Source organism: Neoarius graeffei, chromosome 4 (assembly GCF_027579695.1).
Source record: "Neoarius graeffei isolate fNeoGra1 chromosome 4, fNeoGra1.pri, whole genome shotgun sequence".
Lineage (NCBI taxonomy): Eukaryota > Metazoa > Chordata > Actinopteri > Siluriformes > Ariidae > Neoarius > Neoarius graeffei.
Window position 1 is genome coordinate 112329491 of NC_083572.1, and position 27574 is coordinate 112357064.

The 27574-nt window shown below is 42.3% G+C and overlaps 1 long non-coding RNA gene and 1 pseudogene across 1 annotated transcript; one reads left to right on the forward strand and one right to left on the reverse strand.

Moving 5' to 3' along the window:
- Positions 1–10112: 10112 nt before the first annotated feature.
- Positions 10113–10825, forward strand: LOC132884545 (uncharacterized). Its single transcript, XR_009654475.1, has 3 exons — positions 10113–10233; positions 10329–10443; positions 10735–10825. It is a non-coding gene; the product is annotated as an uncharacterized LOC132884545 (long non-coding RNA).
- Positions 10826–16198: 5373 nt separating this feature from the next.
- Positions 16199–21781, reverse strand: LOC132885491 (serine protease 27-like; annotated as a pseudogene).
- Positions 21782–27574: the final 5793 nt, after the last annotated feature.

Below are 27574 nucleotides of genomic sequence, written 5' to 3' on the forward strand. Positions count from 1 at the left end.
TCTTGATCCCCCACATCGTACCGGGACTCCGCAGGACTCAGGCGGTGGGAGAAGTAAGCGCAGGGGTGCAGCTTTCCTTCCGAACTTTGAGAGAGCACCGTGCCGACACCACTGTCCGAGGCATCCACCTCCACGATGAATGGCTGGGAGGTGTCCGGGAGGACCAGAATGGGTGCCGTGCAGAAGCGATCCTTGAGGTTTTTGAATGCCTTTTCCACCTGAGGAGACCAGACATAAGATCCACTAGTCCCTTTGGTGAGGTCCGACATGGGTGCTGCTACAGAACTAAAGTTCCTGATAAACTTGCGGTAGAAGTTAGCAAATCCTAAGAACCGCTGAACCTCTTTGACGGACTTGGGAGTGGGCCAGTCCCGGACGGCCAGGGTCTTGGCTGGGTCCATTTGGAGTTGGCCTGTCCGTACAATAAAACCCAGAAAGGAGACCTCGGGAACATGAAATTCGCATTTCTGGGCCTTGGCGAACAGATTGTTCTGTAGCAGCCTCTGGAGAACCTGGCGGACATGGTGGCGGTGCTCCTGCATGGTCTTGGAAAAGATAAGGATGTCGTCGAGGTAGACAAAAACGTACAGGTTAATCATGTCCCTCAAGACGTCGTTGATTAGGGCCTGAAAAACAGCTGGTGCATTGGTGAGTCCGAAGGGCATCACCTGGTATTCGTAGTGCCCAGACGGGGTGTTAAAGGCAGTCTTCCACTCGTCTCCCTGTCGGATATGGATGAGGTGGTATGCGTTCCATAGGTCCAACTTGGTGAAGACGGTGGCACCTTGGAGCAGGTCGAAAACTGTGGACATCAGCAGAAGGGGATATCGGTTGCGCACAGTGATCTTGTTCAGGCCCCTGTAGTCAATACATGGTCAGAGCCCCCCATCCTTCTTGCCGACAAAGAAGAAGCCGGCACCAGCAAGTGAGGTGGAGGGTCGAATGAACCCAGAGACCAGGGCGTCGTTGAGGTATTCCTCCATGGCCTTGTGTTCTGGCTGAGAGAGGGAAAACAGTCTGCCACGAGGAGGGGTAGTCCCAGGGAGCAAGTCGATGGCACAGTCGTAGGCCCGGTGCGGAGGAAGAATGGCGGCCCTGCTCTTGCTGAAGACCTCCTTGAGATCCCAGTACTCTGTGGGAACTTGAGATAACTCGGTGAGATCAGGGGGCTCGGCAGGAGACACAGGAGAGCTAGAGAGCAGACAAGAGGCATGGCATGCAGGGTCCCATTCCACAACCTGGCTTGTTACCCAGTCTATGCGAGGGTTGTGGCGAGTAAGCCAAGGAAGGCCTAGAATAACTTGGAACTCAGGTGAAGGAATCAGGTGCAGGGATATTTCTGCCTTGTGACCTTGAGACTGGAGGAAGACTGGAGAAGTAACTTGGGTGACTCTTCCATCACCTAACGCTTGGCCATCGAGGGCAGACACAGACAGTGGGACTTCAAGAGGTGCAGTCAGGACATTGATACTTTGGGCGAAGTGAATATCCATAAAGTTCCCAGCCACCCCTGAGTCTAACAAAGCTTGACAAGAGTGGACAGACTCACCCCAGGAGATGGAGACCGGGATGTAGATTCCTTGACCAGGGAGTCCGGGAGAGAGGGTAGGCCCCCTCACAACCCTCCCTCAGCTGGACGGGGCAGTCCTTTTCCCGAGAGTTCGGGACATGATGCTCGGAAGTGACCAGGCTTGCCACAGTAGATGCAGCACTTGTCCCTCCTTCTGCGCTCCCTCTCAGATGCAGAGAGGCGAGTACGACCCACTTGCATGGGCTCTGGACAGTCACTGGAGGAGGTAGACGGGCTCCAGGTAGAGCTAGGGAGGCTGGGGGGGCTCAGGACTTGGCGGCGTTCTCTCATCCTGTTGTCCAGATGAGTAGAATGTGAGATGAGAGTTTCGAGGTCACTTGGGCATCCAATAGAGGCCAGGCCATCCTTGATGGGGTCAGACAGACCATGGTGGAAGGCTGACACCAGGGCAGTCTCATTCCATCCACTTACTGCTGCGAGCGTCCGGAATGAGATGGCATAATCTGCGACGCTTCCTCCTTGCCAGATGGACATGAGCTTTCTGGCTGCGTCGGTACTGATGTCCGCCTGGTCGAAGACCCGAAGCATCTCTTCAGTAAATAGTTCAAAATCAGAGCACTCACCCCATCTCTGCCAGATAGCTGTTGCCCAAGCTCGTGCCTTACCAGCTAACAAGGTTATCACAAAGGCGATCTTGCGGCAATCCGTAGTGTAGGTGGTAGGCTGTAGCTCAAAGATGAGTTGGCACTGGGTAAGGAACTCCCAGCACTCACCGTGCTTGCCGTCATACCTCTGTGCTGCAGGAAGGCTGGGTTTGCGAGGTGAAGGAGACAGTGTGGCGGGAGGCACTGGAGCAGGAGCTGGATCAGGATATGCAGGCAGAGGTGTCAGCTGTGCCAGGGTTTTCCCAATTTGCTGAAGCAGTTCCTTGTGGCGAGCAAGGGCCTCACGTTGGCTGGTGAGCATTTGTCCATGAGCTTCTATGGTCGCTCCGAAGCGTGTCAAAGCTGCCATAATTCCCTGAAGGTTGGCCGGGTAGACAGTTGAAGCAGCCTCTGCTGAGTCGGTCATGACGGAGTCTTTCTGTTAGGGTTTTGCTGGGATTCGAACCTGGTTCTCTGGTGTGATAATCCAGCAAGCCCCCACTAGGCCACCAGGGGGATGACTCAAATGCAGAGGCGTGAGGTGGAAGTAGAAATAGTATCAAAAGGTTTATTTACAATATTTACAAAAAATCCAAAAATTATAATCCAGAACACTCAGAAGATCTTAAGGGTAAAAATAAAAAATCCAAAAGTTCAAAGTCAATACAAAAGCCAAAAAAACTAGAAAAGAAAAGGCAAAAATACCAAACGCTCAGAAGATTCACAAAGTCAAAAAACAAAATCCACAAAGTCCAAAAGAAAGCAAAAATACAAAGAACACAAGGACATGGATGAGGAAATCGGAACAGAGGTAACTGGAGCTTAAACATAACAGCACAAAGACTCCGTGACAAGAGGACTGAACTAAGGGGGTATAAATACACAAAATAAATTGGAAACAGGTGACACTAATGAAAACAGGCAATCAACACCAACCCAAAACACAGGACACAGTGGCGACCTCTAGAGGCCAAAACAAACATAGACAAAAAACAGGAAATAACAGCGGCCTCTAGAGGCCAAAACAGTCCCAGTCCTAACAAATACTACAAGGTGCACCCAGAGAAAACCCATGAAGACACAGGGTGAACATGCAAACTCCACACAGAAAGGCCCCCATATTTGCTGAGCCTATACCAGATCAATTTAAACTACCCCAGATCACACACTGCCCTCAGAGGCTTGTACACTGGCCACTATGCATGATGGGTGCATCACTTCATGAGCTTTCCTTCTTCCCCTGATGCACACATTGCTCTAGTATGGACCCTTTTCACGTGACGTCACGACAAACGCAGCCGTCATTTTGGACATGTACTACCAGTAGTTTACCACAGCCAACATTGAGGAACGGCAGCAAAGAAAGTTTTTACTTTCAGCAAGACTTCCATCATGCCACTATATTGTTGTGCACCTGGATGTAGTAACCATCAACAAACAAGGTAAGGTTTATCATTTTATCGGATCCTGACGGAGAAGATGGATAGCGGCCATTAACAGGAAAGATTGGCAGCCCTCGGCATACCAACGCTTGTGTAGTGACCACAGGAGTGCAGGTGGCCAAGTGGTTAGAGTGCTTGACCGCTAAGCGAACGGTCCCTGGTTCGAGCCTCGGCTCGACGGGGATCTGGGGCTCGCTCCCTGTCCACCCAGCAGTGAATGGGGACCTGGTGGAAACACTGGGGAAGTTAAAGGCGGCGAGGAAAGGAACTGGCCACCCTACCTCACTATGCCGATGGCCCAGGACAAGTGCGCTCTCTAACAGGCACTCCCCCAATGTACGAAAACGTATATGGGACTCCCTTTTTTTTGTAGTGACCACTTTGTTGGAGGTAAGACGAATAAAATTAGCCAGAAAAGGCATTACATTGCTGTTAACATTCTGTGGTGGCGAGTGTGTAACCAAATAGGTTAAAATAACCTATTGTAACCTCTTTGTTTTTCTGTAGTATCTATTGTTGACTAGCTAATGTCAACAACATAGTAGCTAGTATGTTACTGTAGCAATGTTTACGTTCAGTCATTTGGATGACTGTTAAAACCTTTCAGTCTCAAGTTTTTCCTTTACTGTATTTACTAGTTTACTGTAATTATGATCCGGCAGCTATTTACACCGGATCCAGTGTAAATAGCTGCCGGAGCCAACGTCCGAGGTTCCGGAGCGCACTCCGGCGTGCTCCCCCTCAAATTAAGCAGCGCGCTCCGGCTTGCTCCCGGAGTGCTCCGGCCGAGGTTCCGGAGCGCGATCCGGCTTGCTCCCCCTCAAATTAAGCAGCGCACTCCGGCTTGCTCCTGGAGTGCTCCGGCCGAGGTTCCGGAGCGCGCTCCGGCTTGCTCCCCCTCAAATTAAACAGCGCACTCCGGCTGCTTAATTTGAGGGGGAGCAAGCCGGAGTGCGCTGCTTAATTTGAGGGGGAGCAAGCCGGAGCGTACGTCAGTAAACAATCCTGGTGGAAGCAGGTAAATGTCGTTCTCTAAGCCTGCTAACCTCAATTTTTGCAAATACCTCTCCCTCTGCTCGCCCTGTAAATGCCCTACGTCGCTGGATAGTGAAGGTGTTTTCTGCATCTCGCTCCTTTTTCTTTTATGTTTTTTGTTTGTCGCCTTCCTCGCATTCCAACTGATTCGAGCCAAAGTCCACTACATGTCAAAAATGGTGGTCGCGTTTACGAAGGTCACGTGACTGAAAAGGGTCTATAGGGGCAGTAATGTGTATGGGGTAGTATAGGGGCATTTATCAGATCGCAGGACTTTTTTCCATTGCTCCAGAGTCCAATCTTTATGCTCCCGTTCAAATCAAACCACTTTCTTCTGATTAGCCTCATGTGGCAGCGGGGGCGTGGCCAAGCAGCAGTCTGTTAATGGAGGGCGGGGTCGGGGAAGGTAAGTGGCTAAGTCATTCCACCTGCTGTCAATTAATGTGTGTGTGTGTGTTTGTTACAGGGATGGAGCATAAAAGGAGAGAGCAGAGAAAAGGCCCTCTCTCCCCAACCACAACACATGTGAGTGAGTGAGTGAGTGAGTGAGTGAGTGAAAGAGTGAAAGAGTGAACGAAAGAAAGGAAGCTAAAAAGCTCAATAAAGTGTTTGTGTGTAAACATCAACTCTCACCTGCCGTGCTTCTGTGCTCCACCCACATCAGGAACTGTTAGACCTCACAAACAAGCGGTTTTCTTATGGCTACACAGCTGTTTAGTCCCAATCCTGTGAGTTTTCATCACATTGTGCATGTGGAAATGCTCTTACTTTCACTATTAAACATATCCATGAGGTCTACTGTAGATTTTCACGATTCACGTTCACCAAACATTTAAGTGCTCTCCAATTATAGTCAATTAAGATTTTTTCTGACCACATTTCTTCTGTGAAATTGATTGTTCACCACTATCCTTCCAGATTTTAATAATGCATTTAATGGTTCTTAACCCAGTGCCAGTAATTTCAAGAATCTCATTAGTTGTTTCTTTGCTTGGTGGAGGCCAATAATTTGAGCTTCTGAAACAGAGTAACGTTTTCCACAACTGTGGGATACGTCTTCTGACATGTTTAAGAAATGAGAAGCTACTCACTGCATCAGTTAGAGTTAAAAGAATTGTTGCAGCTGAAATATTAATCACTGCAGTAATTATCCAATCAAAGGGGCTTATGTACTTGCTTATTTACATTAAAATGGTGCCTTTTTTTGGCCAGGCAGTGTTATTCCTTACAGTTTCATCATGATATTGTGTATAGCCTGCAGCAAAATGATTACAACCTAACTAGCACATTACTGATTTGAGTAACTTTCATTGAGGTGACATAATAAAGATTTGCTGTGACTGTATTAACTCTGTCCTGAGTGCAGTAAGAGGAGTTTCAGTGGCTGTATGCTGACTTAAAGTGTACCTGTAAAGAATTTTAATTACTAGCTATTTCAAAAGATCATGTATGATACCAGTGGTTCCATCATGTAATGTTTGTCATATGCTCTTGTCAAGTATGCGTGAGTTTTAAGTCACTGCTCCGTCAGCCAGGCATAGTCAGTGACATGTTGCCTCCTTCACAGGCTGTTCCAGCACCGGTAGTGACGCACAGTTGTTGTTTTGTCTGATTGCAAATCTACTTGCACATAATGCCATGAAATAATAGATATGTGCCATAAAATAAAGCTCTATTACAAGTATTAGATCTATATTTATTCAACATGTTCTGAAGTTACTTGACTGGGAACTTGCCTGTTTGTCAGCTCCTCTTCAGGTGCTGATCCCCGGAGGTACCTACGGATCATGCCATCATTGAAGGCCATTTCCAGGGACTGTTTGTAAAGGACATACTCGTGCAGGTTCGGGGTGGATGTAATGCAGTCATCAAAGTGATCTGCAATGAGTTCATGTTCTTGACAACAGTCGGACTCTATGTCAGTTCTCATGACAGAGCACTGCCTGCGTCAACACCATGGAGTGGTAGCCATTTTGGATCTACTGTCACACACATCTCTTGCAGCTGTTTCCTCCTCCGAATCACTAGAATGGGGTGACTCACTGTCCTCACAAGCCTCCTCCCTCTCTGGCTCAAACAGATAATCATTAACACCCATTTCATCAAAGCTGCTAGCTATATTTTGCTTCTTTAACACCTTTCACCTCGAATCTTGACCCACAGAACACTGCTTGTTTACTCGCACCTGATAACCCAGAATGAATGACTGTATGTCACTTCTGGCTGGCAGTGGCTGCTCCCCATTGGTTTTGCCCCAGCGGATAATTCATGGAATAAAATTGTCCACAAAAGTGCTTTTACCGTGTTTTTTTTTTGACTGAATGTGTGCGTCTTTTGTCTATAAATAATACATAAAGCATGATTAATGTTGTAAGCATGACCAGTACCAGTACAATTTAAAAGACATCAATACTATGCTGATATTTAGTGTTTTGTGATCTATTGAGTCTTTTGGGATGTCTTATGTCTAGAAGGCCAAGGCATAAGCCAAGGAGGTTGTATGGCTCATTTGGTTCCAATTCATATTTTGATAAATTGTGTATAATGGCATATATATTTAATTGTGCAACAAATGTATTTAGGGTGCCAGACTCATATACTGCATTTGAATACAAATTCAAAGGTACTTCTGAAATTGTGTGGAGCATCCTATGAATCTTATTTTTGTATATTTTTATATTATATACTATTAAATCTGGCGGCACGGTGGTGTAGTGGTTAGCGCTGTCGCCTCACAGCAAGAAGGTCCGGGTTCGAGCCCCGTGGCCGGCGAGGGCCTTTCTGTGCGGAGTTTGCATGTTCTCCCTGTGTCCGTGTGGGTTTCCTCCGGGTGCTCCGGTTTCCCCCACAGTCCAAAGACATGCAGGTTAGGTTAACTGGTGACTCTAAATTGAGCGTAGGTGTGAATGTGAGTGTGAATGGTTGTCTGTGTCTATGTGCCAGCCCTGTGATGACCTGGCGACTTGTCCAGGGTGTACCCCGCCTTTCGCCCGTAGTCAGCTGGGATAGGATCCAGCTTGCCTGCGACCCTGTAGAACAGGATAAAGCGGCTAGAGATAATGAGATGAGACTATTAAATCCATCCAGCCATCTATCCATTATCCGTAACCACTTATCATGTGCAGGGTACACCTACAGTCAATTTAGAGCCACCAATTAGCCTTACCTGTAGTATGAAGGTAGGATAGTGCCATATATCCGAAGAAGAGCAGACTATGATTTGCACTTGTAAAACCCGTAATTCGCAACTTGTGAATGCGCATCTCAGAGTTTGTAAGTGTAACTTCAGATCCACACATCTGCAAAAAGCAAACTGCCAAGCATATTTCACAACTTGTGAAAGCGCATCTTCGAATTTGCACTTGTAACTTCAGATCTGCAAAGCTGCACAACAGGATTTGCATGTGCAGGTTCCTATTTGCTCGCTCAGTTGCGTCATCCTTCTCACGTGATTTTTGGCACGATTCACTCGGATGGATTTGAAGGAAACGATTTGCGCGCAGAGACCAGGAATGCCTGTTCTACCACTTTTGTCCAGGAGGTGGCAGTGTGGTTATTGGCCATGCAAAGTCGTATATAGGGATAATATCTCAATAAACGGCTCTGTGTGGCCATGAATCTTGGTCTGCAACACGGCGCCACGAAAGCATGGAGGGAAGAGGTGTTCAACAACGTGTAAGTAACATTATGGTTTAAATGTCTTATAGTTAACTAACTCTGTAATATACACGGTTAGTGAAATTATCCTATTTGAGGTAATGTGCACGTAAAAGCAGCCTTGAAGAATGAGGTAATTAGGCTATCTTGACAGGCTAAGTTGGCTAACTATATTGTAATACACGTGTAGTAACATTTACAGTTAGCGAAATTATCCTAATAGAGCAAATGTGCGAGCGATACAGCTTGAAGAGTATAGGTAGTTATCCTGAGAAGCTACGTTAGCTAACTGTATATAATTGTGCTTGTAACATACGTGTAGTAGGCTAACGTTTCACATCAGTGGCGGGCTGACCATCAGGAGCATCGTGACGATTCCCACATATGTCGATGGGCAACATTAGATTGCGAATATCCAAGTTAGCTAATCAGTTCTTCCAGGATTGCGTTGGCCTTTTTGTGATTTTTGCGGCCTAAAATATCTTGTTTCGCGGCACCCTTTAAAAATGCAGTGAATGTTGTAATGTGTATAGGCATACGGGAGCAAGTGAAAGTTTAAGTATGTGGAAACATTTAAATTCCGTCAGTCATTACATTTTTTACGTTTCTTTTCCAAACAGGTCAGTATACGGGATGCAGCACAGAACCTCCTCTCTGTCTTGCAACCTATTGTCCAGCAATTGCCAGATGAACCTGTGGGAACATCTCAACCGCAAAGTAACCTAACTGCAGGGCAACAGCCTACAGTTCATCAGGAAATGACCAGGTTTGACCTTTGAAAATCATATTAACCAAAATAAACTGTTCAACAAATGAGGAGGAAATAAACACCATCCACTTTGTGCACATGCACCTGTCCCTATCTTGTAATACTCAGTGGTAATATTTGTGGCATTGGTAATTGCTGACTAATTGCTGGTGATTGCTGACCTTGTATTTTTGACTTGTGCTTTTCTGATACTAACTCAGCTGAACTTTGAATACTCAAATTTACACCCTTGATATTTCATCATGTGAAAGTTGTCACAGTCAGTAAAATGGGAGCTGCAGTGCTTCAACACATGAATTGAATAGAAATATCAATGACTATACTACAGCTGCAAAAAATGGTTTCTTAAGTCAACAAAATGACTGAATGTCTTTTTTTTTTCAGGTCATTTCAGGTCAATGCTTGCATTGTTTCTGTTTTTACAGCTTGATGGAACATCAGAGCTATCAGAACAAGAGAAAGCGCATGTTCAGAATTTGGCCTTTGCATGGGACCTTCCCAGAGTAACTGAAAATAACCGAAGATGGTTATGTGAAAAAATGCTTCTTCATTCTGTGAGTCTTACTTTGCAGTTACTGTATTACTAGAGAGCAGTACTGTAGATTCAATGTGCAAAAGATTCAATGTGCACTTAGTCTAGGCATTTAACACTTGTGCCTCAATTACAGATTTTTTCCCGTTAGGGTTCCTTGGGGAGAAATCTGTCCACATAAAAAGAGTGCCATAACAGATAACGAGTTTATTTTTAACCAACATTAGTCCTGTTAACATGTATAAAATATAAATTAATTTTCAGGATTTCAATTCTATTTTAAATGTGTGTTTCATATGGGTTTTTAATGGAAAAAATAAAATTATTCACAATCACAGCATTTAGCAACAGCATTTATTAAGTGATGTTCCGTTTCATGGCCATGTCGATAGCTAATTCCTGGAACCTTATTTTATACAAGACGTTATCCATGGACCAAGGACACTGCATTCCTAACATAAAAATATTTCTCATTTTTAAAGGTCATTGGATGCACCACCAGACAAGTGAAGCAACTGCGCAAGGGTCTAAAAGAGACTCATCTCTGGCATCTCATGACAGAAAAACCTGATGTGGTACCCTTAATTTTTCCAAGGGAGAAGGATGCCTCATTGACTTCAGAGGTAAAACAAAAATGCTTAAGTGCCAAGTGCATAGCCTTTAAGGGGAACTGTGGTTGATCTCAGATCTAACTCTAACCTTCTGAAAATGTTTCAAGGCCATTCTACGTGTAATTACCTGGCCCAGTGCTACAGATGACGACTCTGAAGATGAATGTCCAGTCGAAACTACAAGTCGCATAACAGGATACCTTCGTGAATTTATTGAGAATGGTAGGTGACCAGTTATTTGTAACGTCTAAAGAATATTTTCTATATTTTACTTTGTCATGTAAACATGCTGTGTCAGTTAATGTCTGACTGTTCTCGTTTTACGTCCATGTCCACTCATAATCAGTATTAAGTGTCTTAGTATTAGTATCTTATACCATCCATATACATGCTGCAGCTAATACTGATTATGACTGGACATGGATGTAAACAGAGACCACCCAACTTCAATTTGTTCAAGAATCCATCATTTTGTAAAGTATGGTCAACAGACATCTGGTCTTTCACCTGCAGCATCCAGCAATGACCGGAAAGAACTGCTGCGTTTTTGGACTGGATGGGAGGTCTTGCCCCGTGAACTCATTGTCGCGATGACTTCATCAAAGTACCCAAGGGCAGCAACTTGTTTTGAAACACTCCGTCTTCCCACTCATTACACTGATTTCAGGCAGTTTCAAAAGGACCTAGAGGCGTGCATCAAAACAAGCAACACTGGATTTGGGCTCATATAACAAGTGACACAGGCATAAAGTTATTTTGATTGACTTTCTACAGTATATGCAACCTTTCATGTAATTTCATTCAATTTTTTTAAGGTTTAGGTTCTCTGGAATGACTGTTTTTGTCTTTGTAGAAGCACTGCCTGTTAAGTGTGTCAACATCTAAAAAGTGAAGAAGGGAAAAAAAAACATTAAAAGCACTGTAAAACATCAGCATGTTTATTTATTTAAGTAACAAAAGTGGACATTAACATTGTGGTAACTACAATATTTTAACTTGCAATCATATTCTGCACCACTTGCAGAGTTGCCAGGTACTGGTCTGTGCCAAAGGACAAAGATGGAGCCGTTGGATTGACCCTTTGTTTCAACTCCTCCATTTGTGCACTGCTCAAAGGGCAAGCAATTGAAGGCACAGTAACCCCAGGGCTTGAATCTGTTCTCAGTCCACTGCTTTCCCAGTCAAGCAGGGGAATGTTTAGCACCTGAAAGTGATATTTAAAACAAAGTCATGATCCCATGTGAAACACTTGTTCACTATCTTGGGATAAAATGTATATTTTAAAAAGGTGCAGTCTTCTTCTCCAATCTAAAAAAAATCTTTATGTTGGAAAACTGGTTTAGAACAGTACATTATTTCAGTCTCAAGAGCACAGAAAGGAGTGTTATAATTTGACTGTGGAACAATACAAAAATCCATTTGCCAGAATGGCAAATTGCACCTTATAGCTGTCTGTGTAGATTCTCATTCATCCAGGTCATGGTAGTCAAAGGAGTTAAGTTGTAAGCAACTGGACTTCTTGTTGGAGCTTGAAGACATTTCACCTTTTATCCAAAAGGATTCTTCAGTTCTGGCCATGTTGGAAACCAGGAGTTATATCTCACTCCAATTCACACCTTGACGGGTGACTTATGTGACCCTTTGTCATGGAATGAGGGGTGTGGTTCACACCTCCAGTGATCCAGAGATATAATTCCTGGTTTTCAAACATCAGGCCAGAACTGAAAAAGCCTTTGGGATAAAAGGTGAACGGTCTTCAAGCTCCAACAAGAAGTCCAGTTGCTTACAACTTAACTCCTTTGACCATCTTCCACACAGTTATGTAAACTCCTTTAGTTCGGTGGTTGTGAATATCACCACTTTTAATTAAACATCAGGCATGATTAAACAAAAAAAACTAACCTGATCAGTTTGTGATTGGTGTCAATGTGCATGAGAAACCTTGGGCTCGGAACAAAGTAGCTCCGTCTCACCACACACCCAAGGTTTATCATGTGGGAATACACACCAAGGGTGTCCACCCTATGCAGTGATGCTCGGATACGATCCCACTGCACTTTGTGTCCTTCTGCCTCCAATGCCCCTTTCATCATGCGGTATCCTGCATGTGGCATCCTGGTTTTAATCTCAGACACAATCCCATCAAGCTGCTCATTTGAGAGGTTGCTGTAGGAGGCCCTAACACTAAGGTTGAACTCCTCCATCCGCCGACACACTGTTCTGATGGACACCCCAAGTAAATCAGCAATTGTCAGTACAGGGAACGACAACTCCAACAGGCTGCTTATTTGCTCGTCAGAAATGAGTGTCTTTGGGCGCCCTCTTGCACCTTGCTCCATACTCAATGCTGTTACTTTTTCTTGATCAATCTCAGTGTTGATCGCACAGTCCAGTTCATCTATTCCTGCAATTACCTCTGCTGGAATAGTGACTTGACCTGCTATGGCACTGAGAAAAACTCTCTCCTGACAACATACAAACTGCATGAAGTCCATGTCCAGGTGTGGCTGTTGCAGGACATGTTCCAGGCGTGTAAGCAGTCTTTGAAGGACATGACGCAACAGTGCCTGTAAATAAAAGACAATTTTCCATTGTTATTGTACTATACATGAAAGGCACTTAGCAAACATACATAGGTTCTGCATCAGTTACTGCACTTTTATCTCCCTTAACAATGGGATTCTCTTCCTTGATTGGCTGATGGGGTGGCCATTAACGTCGTATAAATGGCCTACCTTTGAAGTAGTCCCCAAAAAAGTAATCACTGTTCCATATCAATGCGCTTATGAATGGTAACAATAACAGTAGTAAAGTACCGGTAGCCAAATAACTATTGACTGACAAATCATGGACAGCGGAGAAAATATCGAAAAACCATAGTCGTATAAACATGTTTATATGTCTAGGGGAAAATGATGTACAAAATAGATTTAAAAATGGTCTCTCCTTATGTCAATTAAGTTCTCTGTTTGAATATCGTTTTTTTCCTGAAAAACAGGAGGGAAAGCCGCCAATAGTCACTGCAGCACTCAGGAAAAAATAATACTGCTCCTCTCCTCTCCTCTCTCAGTGGAGGCGGATACTCTGTGCAGCCCAAAGACAGGCAGCGCGTTTTAATATACCACAATCCAATGTTGCCCATTGTCATAGGTGTGTTTAATTGCTTACTATATTATTGCTGGTGAAGTTGACTGTTTAAATCAGGCTAACTGTCAGGCCACCAGGAGTGGTCCCGATGGTCAGCCCGCCACTGCTGTGAAACGTTAGCCTACTACACGTATGTTACAAGCACAATTATATACAGTTAGCTAACGTAGCTTCTCAAGATAACTACCTATACTCTTCAAGCTGTATCGCTCGCACATTTGCTCTATTAGGATAATTTCGCTAACTGTAAATGTTACTACACGTGTATTACAATATAGTTAGCCAACTTAGCCTGTCAAGATAGCCTAATTACCTCATTCTTCAAGGCTGCTTTTACGTGCACATTACCTCAAATAGGATAATTTCACTAACCGTGTATATTACAAAGTTAGTTAACTATAAGACATTTAAACCATAATGTTACTTACACGTTGTTGAACACCTCTTCCCTCCATGCTTTCGTGGCGCCGTGTCGCAGACCAAGATTCATGGCCACACAGAGCCGTTTATTGAGATATTATTCCCTATATACGACTTTGCATGGCCAATAACCACACTGCCACCTCCTGGACAAAAGTGGTAGAACAGGCATTCCTGGTCTCTGCGCGCAAATCGTTTCCTTCAAATCCATCCGAGTGAATCGTGCCAAAAATCACGTGAGAAGGATGACGCAACTGAGCGAGCAAATAGGAACCTGCACATGCAAATCCTGTTGTGCAGCTTTGCAGATCTGAAGTTACAAGTGCAAATTCGAAGATGCGCTTTCACAAGTTGTGAAATATGCTTGGCAGTTTGCTTTTTGCAGATGTGTGGATCTGAAGTTACACTTACAAACTCTGAGATGCGCATTCACAAGTTGCGAATTACGGGTTTTACAAGTGCAAATCATAGTCTGCTCTTCTTCGGATATATGGCACTATCCTACCTTCATACCACGTTACCTGTCCACCGGGTGAGCAAAAAAATTTTCAGTCAGGAGGGAGGGATTTTTATATATATATATATATATATATATATATATATATATATATATATATATATGGATGAATAAGAAATTGCAATGATGTGTTTGCTTTTTCTTTCAGTACTTTTTTATTACAAAAGCAGACACATTTAATAAAATGACAGTTTAATCAACTGAAACTTGTACAAAAACTTTAAGTTAGCATTTTAAATGCTGACTGCAACATTTGCAAAACTTTTACAAAGGTACTTAAAATGTCCGACACATGGACTTTAAATCGAGCGTTAGGCCTAGTTCGGATGAAATTACACTATTAAAATGATCACTGAATGATTTGTTTTTCTGAATCTTTACTATTTTGTTGTTCGCTAGAATACCATTTTGCGATTTCACACTTAAGCAAAATTTAAAACTCCGGATCTGCTTTCTTCATGGTGGCTGCCATTTTTTTGTGCCGCACGGCGCATGCGCAGAGCTGATTCAGTTCAGAGTGCGCGCACTCGGCGGAGGCAGTCGTGTGCCGGAGGGAACAGAAGCAGAGATAACGCTTATTTTGTCTCCGGTAAACCAGTCTTCTCTCGTTCAATTACGTGCTGGCATCAAAAGACACCGTTGGTTGTGAATGAAACCAAACTGAGTGGTTGGAGTGTATTTTCATACACAAATGGAGAAATGTTGGCTGAGTGTGTAATTGTGTCGCCCCACTGCAGACCGTTGTCGTTGTTAATTCATAGCATGCTCAGCTGCGTGAATGTGTCATGCACCGAAAATAAGAGATTTACAAGCCAGGAACGCCTCATGATGCAATACGCAAGAAAAGAAAGAAGATTTACTGCCATTTTACTTTGTATTTGAGTAAAGTGGATAAATAAATGGTCTGTGGAAAATATATTTAATCCTGGGAACTGCGTGCACAGGAGTTTATTTTGTGTTTACCCCCCCCGGCTGGCTACTTATTTGTCATGGCTGGCTAGTATGAGCCTTAGTGGAAAGCCCTGGGAATGCGTAAATGTCAAGTTTGATTTTAGATTTACGAACCCGAAAAAACAATGTCGAAAAACCGGCGTTAAAAAAAAAAAAAATTCAACCGCACAAACGGCACTCACCCGGCCGGTGGACCGGAAACAGAACATTTTTTAATAATGGCCTTAATGCAAAAATTATGCTTTTTTCCCCCCTGATTGGGGTAATTAGAAACAACTTTGGGGGAGGGGGACTGAGGGGGTACCCAGGGTGCCATGCAAGACAGAACTGGGAAATAAAGGTAATAGACTCTTTTGTGCCATCTCTGTTCTTAAATTTTCATCATTTTAGAATATTGTAATATTTGTAACAGAAATATTTGTCTGTTTGATGTGACCTTAACCCGTTTGCATAATAAAGACATTAGGTGACATGTTAGCATCTTCCAGTAAATGATTCACAATAATGCCCATATTCATCCACTTCTTGCCCTTCTCATTCTCCATGCCTCGATTAATATTCCTCATGTCATGATTATAATTGGTTTAAAAGCAAACTTTATTGATTGTACCAAGATCTCAATCATTAGAAATGTACCTGCTCAAGCGAAATGTAACTGACCACAAATTGCTCACAAATAGGCCCCACATAAAAATGATGACTCACAAACCAAAATATTTATGCAGGAAATTCCTATTTAATTATCTGAGTAGCTAATTAAAGTGACTATAGTACATTTAAAAAAATATGATCCTCTGTACATGTAGCACCATACAAGATGATTATCACAACATTCATCATTTTTACAACAAAATCTGTGTAGATAAATTATCAGATTAATACCAGTAAAAAAAAATATAAATCTGTTTAGAAAACATATAGACATCTTATGTTATATAATACAGTACATGGTCGTGTCTGATCCTTCAGTACGGCCACCTATCATCCCACTGTGTTAGTATCTGGCAAGACACAAAAGCACATTATGATCAAGGGCTAGTGAATTGCTGTAAGAGCCAGTCAATGAATCATGGTCTGAGATATACTGTGTGTCTATTTATAGATATAAATTCATGACCAAATAATGTCTTACTTGATAAAGCCTGGCAGATTTTGGTTTATGACACTGGATAGCCAGGTCTGGTACTGGGACACCTGAGTATACACACCAGGTAAGGAGGGCTGAGCACAACCCCTACCCCAGCTAGTGATACCAGCTTGAATCCAGACTGCACCCTTCTTAATCACCAAGGGTCCTCCAGAATCCCCCTTTCAAAAGAAAAACAACTTTTGCTGTTTTTGATTGTTAAGTACCATACACAATTGTATTATATGTTCACACAAGAAGTTTGATCTACAACTTCCATTGTAGGTTGTGTTATTGAGATATTTGTTCATATTGTATCTATGATTCTGTTTGTACCTGGCAGGTGTCCTTTCCTCCTTGGAAATACAACCAGCACAGATCATATTTGGGGTAATGGATCCAAATCCAAGCAGAAAATCACAAAGCAGTGTATCGACAATGGGCACCACTGCGTCCTGCAGCACACCAGGAGATGGCAGTGGCACTACACAAACACAAACATATCTTAGAAAAGAAAGAAAAATATACCTCGATGAACTGCTACTATAGATGTGTTTATTGTACATGGAGCTATGCATTTGCGCCTGTGTACAGTATGTCTTTTACCTCCAGATGCAATGCTTCCCCAGCCTGTGATCCAGCTAAGGATGTCATGTGGAAAATTGCTGCCTTCACCTGCCAGGCACACTGGTATGATGTAGTCCGTGAAGGTGACAGATGAGTTCAGAAGCAGAAGGACAATGTCATTGTCTTGGGTTGCACTGTTGTAGTTGGGGTGAAGGATCACCTGTTTAACACCTCTTGCAATTTGATTGGGATTCAAGCCACTTAGAGTCTGTTTCCCCAAATACACAGTCAGGCCAGAAGTCTTGGTGCTGAAGGGGGAAAAAAAAAACCCAAAACAATTGAGCCATTTATTCATTTACATCTCAGGACAATGTCATATGGAAAATTTTGTGTGAATTTAACCTGGAGAAACAGTGGGCTGCTGTCAGGACCCAGTCTTTGTTGATGAGGGATCCTCCACAGAAATGGCCACCAGTATAAGCAGGACTCTGTAAACTAACCTGCCATGGCCACGTCCCATCTGACGCACTCTGTCCACCCACAATACGGGTGTTAAAAGGTGCATGACCACAAACTGAGAGAAGAGAAACATCAGTTACAAACCCATGGTCATTAAATGCCATCAGAATCTGATGGAGCAGAACAGAGGAAAAGAAAAGCCAACAGCAAACAGTGGGAGTGATTAAGATTAAGAGAAGAACCTACCATTGAGCTGGGAAAGGGAACCTGAAATGAGAAAATGAACTGAGTTAAGCATTCATTGTGATTTAATATTGTTTTATAAGCTGCTGAACAATAAGAGTGGAAGCCAGATTGTTAAATTAGACCAAATTTCCTGTGATTATTGTGGTAATTACAACTATAATTATTCATACAGAAGTGTTTTCTCTTGAACAATTTCATGTTTAATTTAGGGCTGCAACTAATGATTATTTTAATAATCGATTAATCTGTCGATTATTTTTTTGATTAATCGGATAAAAAAACAAACAAACAAAAGCATTAATTTCCAACCCTTTATTCAAAAAAAAAAATCACAGTGCAAAAAATCTTTAGTGCAAAAGTGCAAGAACATGTTGATCCTTGATCATCCCTGAGCAGTAAAAAAACAATAAATAAATAAAAATATATAGGCTTTTTTAAAATAAAGTGCACAAAAAGAGGTATATATTTTTTAAAGGGATCTGAGTGGTCAGAACAATAAATAAATTATAAAAAAATAAAGTACAAATCAGAAAACACTCACAGATGCACAAACACACACACATACACACACTCACTCACTCTCACTCCCTTTGCTCAGACACTTTGCATTGCAAAAATCAATAGTACAAAACATATAATAATTGCATAAGAAAAAACAAGTGCAAAAACACAAGTTTAAAAACTGTTATGAACTGGGGCAGGAAGGTTTGTAATGTTTTTTAAGTTGTCCATGGAGATTATTCCAGGAAGCTGGTGCAATATTTCTTTGCACCTTATGTCAGAAAATTAACACTTGCAGCTTATTAATTAAATTATTAATTTATTCTTACCATCACTGTAGTAAGTGTAAGTTAAGTTAATTTATACCCCACATTTAAACACAGCTTAAGCTGTCTAAGTGCTATAAAAGAACTTTAAAATGAAATTAAAAAGTACAACACACACAGATATATATTTGTGTCAACAACCAATATGGGACAAAACAGAATATATATAACAACAGATTGAAAAATTAATGAGGCAAAAAAGGTGAGTGAATAAGACCCTTCCCACGTGACGTCACGACAAATGCGGCCGCCATTTTGGACATGAACTACCAGTAGTCTACCACAGCCAACAACGAGGAACGACGGCGAAGCATCGAAAGGAATATAGCCATCAAAGAAAGTTTTTACTTTCAGCAAGACTTCCATCATGCCATTATATTGTTGTGCACCTGGATGTAGTAACCATCAACACACAAGGCAAGATTTATCATTTTATCGGATCCCGACAGATGCTGACTGACGGAGAAGACGGATGGTCTCTAAAATATTGGCAAAATGATGTTTATTGACATAGCAATCGTGTGTAACGGGAAGCATTTGCATATCCGAAGTGTTGTGTTTACATCAAAGATAAAATAAACCGATATGACAACGACTGCTGCTGCCAGGTTGGGGACACAAACTAGTAGAAAGGAAGTGTGCCAACAGACTTCCTTTGAGGTCAATTCTGCTTTAAGGTAAGATGCATTTAATTATTTGTCTGCTGTGGGTTTGGAATTGGTAGCCTGACCGATTCGTTCATGTTTGTGGTGCCATTTGTTTGTTGACGCGTGTTGAAATGGAAGATTGGTTGTTGACATGATTTCCAGTGATGCTTTGGTGCTGCTGTGGATCAGATGTGTTGAGTAGCCTGACTGTTTTATTTTTCTTGCGTGTGGTATCATTGTTGACGCGAGGTTGTTTTTTGAACATGCCAATGTGGACACGATTTCCCCTGATGAGTTATGACTTCAGACGCGATGCATGTGTGGAGGTGTGGAGTCCGCGTGATATGTGCGTAAGATAGGCTTCTCATGTGTTTGGAGATCCGCGCTCCGAGACAAGCGCAAGCACCCCCCCCCCCAAGGGAAAAAAAGGGACCCCCCGAAAATATCGGCATAGTTTGAACACTGGGTTGGAGAAAGTAATGGCAAATAGTGAGTGCACAAACCAGAGAAGGTAAACTGTACACAGGGCCAGGGCAGTGTGATGGTAGAGTAGAGTGGGGGAAAAAGCCCCCCTTAAGGAAAATTCAGTTTTTCTCCAAGTTGAAATGAACCATGTGTTTAGTTTTAATCATAGTTTTTGACAACAGTGACATGAACAATAATGCCACCTAAAGTTTGCCTAAAATTAATACTTAATTTTTTTTTTTTAACAAAAACAAACATTGTGCCAGGGCGGCACGGTGGTGTAGTGGTTAGCGCTGTCGCCTCACAGCAAGAAGGTCCAGGTTCAAGCCCCGTGGCTGGCGAGGGCCTTTCTGTGCGGAGTTTGCATGTTCTCCCCGTGTCCGCGTGGGTTTCCTCCGGGTGCTCCGGTTTCCCCCACAGTCCAAAGACATGCAGGTTAGGTTAACTGGTGACTCTAAATTGAGCGTAGGTGTGAATGTGAGTGTGAATGGTTGTCTGTGTCTGTGTGTCAGCCCTGTGATGACCTGGCGACTTGTCCAGGGTGTACCCCGCCTTTCGCCCGTAATCAGCTGGGATAGGCTCCAGCTTGCCTGCGACCCTGTAGAACAGGATAAAGCGGCTACAGATAATGAGATGAGATGAGAAACATTGTGCCAAGGGGGCCTTTTACCCCCCCAGTGGGGTAAAAGGCCCCCTGAGGTGGGGCAATAGGCCCCCTCACTCAAAAAAAGCTGTTTGGATAGCAAAAGTGTTTACTTAAGCCTATAATGTGAAAGAAACAAGAAAATATCCCTGAATTAATGAATAGATGAATTATTTTATTATATTTCGCATTTTAATTTCAATTTAATTTTGTGTGGATTGAACATGAATTAACAAAGAACAAGTGCATCAATAAATAATGCTAATATTATTTTTTTTTAATATTAAGTTCAAATTACTTGCTTTACTCAATCAGGTAAGCGAGATGTTATTAAAAACTATGTGTCTGCTATTCAGAAATGTATGAAATACAGTAATTATAATAAAAGGAAACGATGCCCCCTGGGGGCCATTTACCCTGCCATTAAGGGGGCGTTTTACCCCACAGTCTACACTTTTACAAAAAAGGGTCTTACTTTCAAAATGTGAATCAACTTTTTAAACCTAATGTATTTTTTTTAACGTACTGACTTGTCTACTCATACCACATACACAGCTGTGATATCTGACGAAATAGCAGCTATCTAAATACAGTTTTACTGATATCTGAAAATTATATCACTTACCATGAAATTTGATCTCTCTCCCCTGCGTTGCTGATATGCGATCCACAGTGGATATTTGTATATCCCCGTTGTCAAGCCAGTCCATATCAACAATAGAAATGTAACTTTGCGCCATCTGATGGCTATTTTGGGTAAAACAGGCCGGGGGCGTATTACCCCACGGGGGCTTTTTCCCCCACTCTACTCTATGTCTACTTTTAGATTGTGTTAGCTGGACATCGAGCAAACACCAGCACCAGACGAGCTTTGGAGGGATGTTAACGTTACGTTTCATCACTTCAAGGCGAAACAAACATAGGTGTCATGTGACTTACCCTGCTGTTGAACTCCCGTCCTCCTCCTCATCAATGACTCCAACATGTTTTCGTTTCAGGTGCTGGATCATTACTGTGGTGCTCCCGTGCCATGTCATGTCACTTTTGCACATTTTACAAGTAACACACTTATTCGTTTTGTTTAGCGTGAAATGCTCCCACACTTTAGATGATTTTGGTTGCACCGGTTTCTCCGCTTCCGCCATGTTTCTAAACAACTCCGCTCCGAGCTCAACTCTGCTTGTTTGGCTGGCATCCAGCTTAATGGTGCATTACCGCCACCTTCTGCTCCGGAGTGTGAACTCCGCGCTCAACTCAAACCAGAGACTTTTTTAATAATAGAACGACTTTGTTCAAACAGTCTGTGACTTTGTAATCACGCGACACGACGAATCGATAATGAAATTCATTGCCAACACTTTTAATAATCGATTTTTATCGATTCATTGTTGCAGCCCTGGTTTAATTTCACATTGTAATAATTTTTTTGAAAAATAAATTAAGAAACATTCATCAGTAATAATTGCAAAAGCCTTACCTTTTAAATACAAGACCAGGACCACAACCACACACTCAAATCTCAGCATCTTTGCATTCAACACTTGGTTTCTCTCTGCATAAGTCTGCAGTTGTCCGTGTAGTCTCTCAATACTGTTTTATTGAGGTATTTCACCCACGTGACCAAGTCACGTGATGCAGCCATTTTGGATGGCATGCTTAAGTCCTTCAGTGCAAGGCGGTATGAGATGGTGGAGACCTTTGCACATTTTAACAAGAAAGTAAGCTGTGATTCGTGTTAAATTGGCTCTGTCTTTTCTCACAAACACTGTACCCAGCCTTGGTATGGAGCCAAGGTTGTCGACAGAAGTCAACAGTTTGATGAAGGATGACCCCAGCAGTTTGAAACGGTACAAGGTTGGCTATGTTCACAACACTGTCTTGTTACTCGGGGGATCCGAGATCCCCTGAAACAGACATGAGATCCTTTGAAAACATGATTTGGGAAATGTTGGGGGGTCTCTAAAATACTGGCAAAATGATGTTTATTGACATAGCAATCGTGTGTAACGGGAAGCATTTGCATATCCGAAGTGTTGTGTTTACATGACAATGACTGCTGCTGCCAGGTTGGTTGTTGAGTAGCCTGACTGTTTTTTTTTTCTTGCGTGTGGTATCATTTTTGACGCGAGGTTGTTTTTTGAACATGCCAATGCGGACACGATTTCCCCTGATGAGTTATGACTTCAGACGCGATGCGTGTGTGGAGTCCGCATGATATGTGAGTAAAATAGGCTTCTCATGTGTTTGGAGATCCGTGCTCTTTTTTTTCTTTTTTTTCTCTTTCTTTCTTTTTACTTAATTTCCCTGTTTATTTCTGTGTCCCGTTTCTTTCTAGCCTCTGTTATTGCGTTTTATGTCTGATGTCTGCTACATGCAACCCTAGACAAATTAACACTGCCTTGTTTCATTGCTCAGATGGGTTAACAAACACTGACCCATTTACTTTTTGCTATATATTTTATCAAAATTGCGTTAACTGATAAACTAACCTGAAATGAAATGATCACTGCAAAGTCTGGAGTACTCTGTTGGCTCCCAATCCTGTCTTTTCACAGCTGTAATCCCTCTTGTCTGGGTCAGTAGGAAACCGGTAGTGATGTGTCGGTCGCGAACGATCCGGTTCAAAGAGCTGGCTCTTTGAAGTGAACGACGGGAGCCGGCTCTTCGGTGGGAGCCGAGTTGGGGAGCCGAATTATTTTTTTGTCCTTAGGTGCCTCAGAGAGAGAGACTTTCACAAAAAAAGTTGCTGTCTGATTGTGTCTTTGTGTTGTCTATTACAGTACCATTCAAAGGAAAAAAAGTATCATGGTGTACGCCTACTTTTTTTGGTTGATGTCATTCACAGCTGCGAAAATACGAAAATTGGTGTAATGCTTAAAGCTGTGGAGCGCAGGGGAGAGGAGTCTGTGAGGCACCTGAGGAGGGGAAAATCAGCTGTGTATTTTATATTGGTAATATAACACAGTTTTGCATTATGTTTGAGAGAAAATAATTTATTAATTGGTAAGTTTTATTTCTACAGCTAGAACATTGTTACACTGCTATACTTTACAAAGCTTTACAATGGCTACAAAAACTAAAAAATAAAATGGAAAACATCCTATTGATAAAATATAAATAATGTAATTAATTAACTAGTTAATTGCAGCAATTAAATCAAAAATAAAATCGCAGGAGCCGTTAGGGAGCCAAAAGAGCCGGCTCCTTATAGTAAGAAGAGCCAAAAGAGCCGGCTCCGGGAAAAAGAGCCGAAATTCCCATCACTAGAAACCGGTAAAAGGAGCGTCCTGCACGCTGTGCCTGTCTGTTGTGGCAGCCCACAGCACAACAAGCAAACACCATGGTTATTTATAGAGTGCTTACTGACAAATTAATCTATTCTAGGTGTCTGTAACACGTTTTTTTTTCAAGTCGGTTCTCCCTCTCTGTCTGCAGCGTTAGTATGTAGCTTGACGTTCAAAATGGCGGACACCGGGGCGTCATGTAACCCTGTGACGTCAGGTGAAATACCTCAATAGCTACCCAGTGTTCCTGAAACTTACAGTATTACTGGTCTGACCTGTTACATCATGGGACTGTCCTCCTTTACACAGGAAATAATAATGTGCATTACTGGATGAATTATAATTTCCAGTCTACATTCTTAGCATGTAATTATGTTCATAACAAGAACTCCAGGTATGTGACAGACAAAAACATGCAGGAATGTTGTGTCAATTTTAAAATTGACTACTTCCTCAACTATAACATGGTACAATTCTACACCTTATTTCAAATAAAGTACAGTGAGCCCTATCGCGCTTAGCTTTTTAGAAAATAAATAAAATATTTGCTATAACCAGAAAAAAATCAAAACCAATTGAAATGGTCAAAAATTATTCACAAACAAGAAATATTTTACATTCCTGAAAAACAAAAAAGCAATCTCTCGTGAACTAGTGTCCATGATGTAATCTGATGTGATTTGGTTTATTGAATTTGCTTTTGCTTAATACTTTTAATCTTTTATATAAAGTATAAAAGAAAGATACGAAATGATATTGCTTTCATATGTAATATTCTGTCATACTGAGGTGAGTTTTTAGTGGCCTTAACTGTTTAAGCCTTTGGACTCTTTTCTGGAAATCAACACATAATGTTGACTAATCACTGAAATCTCAGTTTTTTCCCCATTCAGGTGGTTGATTTGAACATTCCTTAAAAATGCTGGTCCATAGCTGTAGGATTTACAGTTACAGCAGATTGACAATTTACAGCTGATATACAGTAAGATATACAGAAAAGTTTAAAAACCATTGCTGTGGTCATCAGTATCCTTGTGCAATAAGACCAATTTAAATGGCAAAAACAGTGCTAGTCATAGCTTAAATTTAATCAGAATACAAAAATATCTATTCATCATGCCAAAAGAGTTAAAAAGAAAAGTTTTGAGTGAGAAAAAGAAGGGTTCAATTCTGGCTTTACTGACAGAGGGATACAGTGAGCGTCAGGTTGCTTCCATCGTCAAAATTTCAAAGATGGCAATTCATCAGAACAAGGTCAAGCAGCAGACATTGGGGACAACAAAGTTACAGACTGGCAGACGATGAAAATGACTCTCCACTGACTGGGATGCTCATCAACTCCTTCGAATGTTGTTCAACAACCATAGGATGACATCAAGTGACCTACAGAAAGAATGGCAAATGGCAGTTTGGGTTAAGTGCACAGCAAGGATGGTTCAAAACAGGCTCCTCCAGGTAGGGCTGAAGTTATGTGAAGTTAGAAAAAGCCCTTCATCAATGAGAAGCAAAGAAGAGCCAGACTGAAGTTTACTAAAAATCATAAGGTTTGAACTGGAGAGGGCTGAAGTTAGGTCATCTTACCTGATGAGTCCAATTTTCAGCTTTTTCCCCATCACCTGGTCATCTAATGGTTAGACGGAGACCTGGAGAGGCCTACAAGCCACAGCGTCTCGCACCCATTTTGAAATTTGGTGGAGGATCTGTGATGATCTGGAGGTGCTTCACCAAGGCCAGAATGAGACAGATTTTTGTTTGTGAAGGACAAATGAATCAAGCCGTGTACAAGGTTATGCTGGAAGAAAACTTGCTTCCTTCTGCTCTGACAAATGTTCCCTAACTCTGAGGATTGTGTATTCCAGCAGAACAATGCTGCATGCCACACAACCAGATCAATCAAGGCGTGGATGGAGAACCACGAGATCAAGACCCTGTCATGGCCAGCCCAATCTCCAGACCTGAACCGCATTGAAAATCTCTGGAATGTGATCAGGAGGAAGATGGATGGTCACAAGCAGGGGCGCCGCTAGAAATCTTGGGCCCTATGGAAGATTACAATTTAGGGCCCCCCCGGTAAAATTTTCAAGCGCAAGCAACTGAATTTGAAGTCTGTTTTTGGCTGGCACTTCTACTTTACTATCCATGTGATCAGCTGCCTAGCAAGTTTAGGTGATACAATTATTTGGTATATGAACATTTTAAATGCAGAAGTGTCAGAATTAGACTGAATAGACTGTTGCCGGTTTAACAGCATCAATTCTTGCACTCCAGCGAGCGTCAGACAAGCTGTGGAGAGAGCAGCCGGTAGTTTCTTTGTATATGGCCCATCGTTCTGGACTGGCACTTACAAATTTGTAAAGACAATTGATGAAGCCAAAAAAAGCTGACACTTCCTCACTTGATCCTGCAGCATGTACCCCAGCGAGATTTAACACATGAACATTTTGATTGAATGAACTCCATACTAAGTTACCTAAGAATAGTTGCTCATAAAAAAAGAAATGTCTTTTCATTTTAATGTACGTACATTGCAAACTGGTAACCAAATCCAAAACAGCAATCTGAAGTCGTAGTTGGGGACAGGCAAGGGTCAGTCAATTCACAAACAGAATGTCAAAGGGTAGGTGAGTAAACAAAGTCAGAAATAAACTTAAAGTCAAAAGCATGAGTAGTCAGGAAGAAAGTCAGAAGGCTCGGTATGAGCAGGCATGGAGACACAGAATGATACTTCACAGTGAGTGTTTGTAGATGCTGGGCTTATATAGGGAAGTAATTATGGGGAAATTGGAAACAAGTGCACTTCCTAGTATTCCAGAGATGAGGGGTGCTGTGGTGCTTGGCAGTAGTAGTCGGGAGTGGCCATGTTTGGAGGCTGCTCCGAACTAAGGTTTTCAGTGCTATTACTGACATACTTTTATCAGGAAAAGATTTTAGAGCTTTGAGTCATGATTGATTGAGCTATATTTGCTAGCTAGCTGACATCAAGCAGTTTTATTTTAAGTAAGTATAAGTAGCTAATGTAAGGTAGCAACTGAAAATATAAACAGCACTCAACATTTACACTCAACACCATTTTTTGAGGGAAAAAAGTTGCTGCTCTCCGTGATTTTCATCTGACTCCGACTCTCTTATTCTTGTTATTCTGTCATTCTGGCAGTTTGTTGAAAAATGAATGACTAGCTAAACTTAGCAAGATACTTTGAGTGTTAACTAAGGTTATATAGTCAATAAATTATTATGAAACTGAACTAATATTAGCTGTATTGGTTTATACCAGCACTTCACTTACATTGGTTTGCAATTTATACAGTATATAATTTTTTAATGAATATATTCTTCTTCTTCTTCTTTTGGCTGCTCCCGATTAGGGGTCGCCACAGCAGATCTTTCATCTCCATTGCTCCCTGTCTTCCGCATCCTTCTCTACCACACCTGCCACTTTCATGTCCTCTCTCATGTATCTCCTCTTTGGCCTTCCTCGTTTTCGTGTGCCTGACAGCTCCATCCTCAACATTCTCCTTCCCAGGATGTGCCCATACCATCTCAGTCTCATCTCTCTTAGCTTAATTCCCAAGCTCTCCACATGTGCTGTCCCTCTGATGTGCTCGTTCCTTATCCTGTCCAACCTCGTCACTCCCATCGCAAACCTTAACATCCTCAACTCTGCCACCTCCAACTTTGCCTCCTGTCTCTTCGTTAAGGGTACGGTCTCCAATCCATACATCACAGCTGCTCTCCCTACTGCCTTATACATCTTACCTTTCACTTTTGCTGGGACTTTCCTATCACAAATGACTCCCGAAATCCTTCTCCAACTGCTCCACCCTGCCTGCACTCTCTTTCTCACCTCACTATCGCAGCCCCCATTTTCCTGCACAGTTGACCCCAGGTACTTGAATTCACCAACTTTCTTTACATCTACTCCTTGCATCTTCACTACACTCTTATCCCCATTCTCATTGATGCACATGTATTCTGTTTTGCTACTGCTCACCTTCATTCCTCTTCATTCCAATGCATACCTCCATCTCTCCAAACCCAACTCAACCTCCTTTCT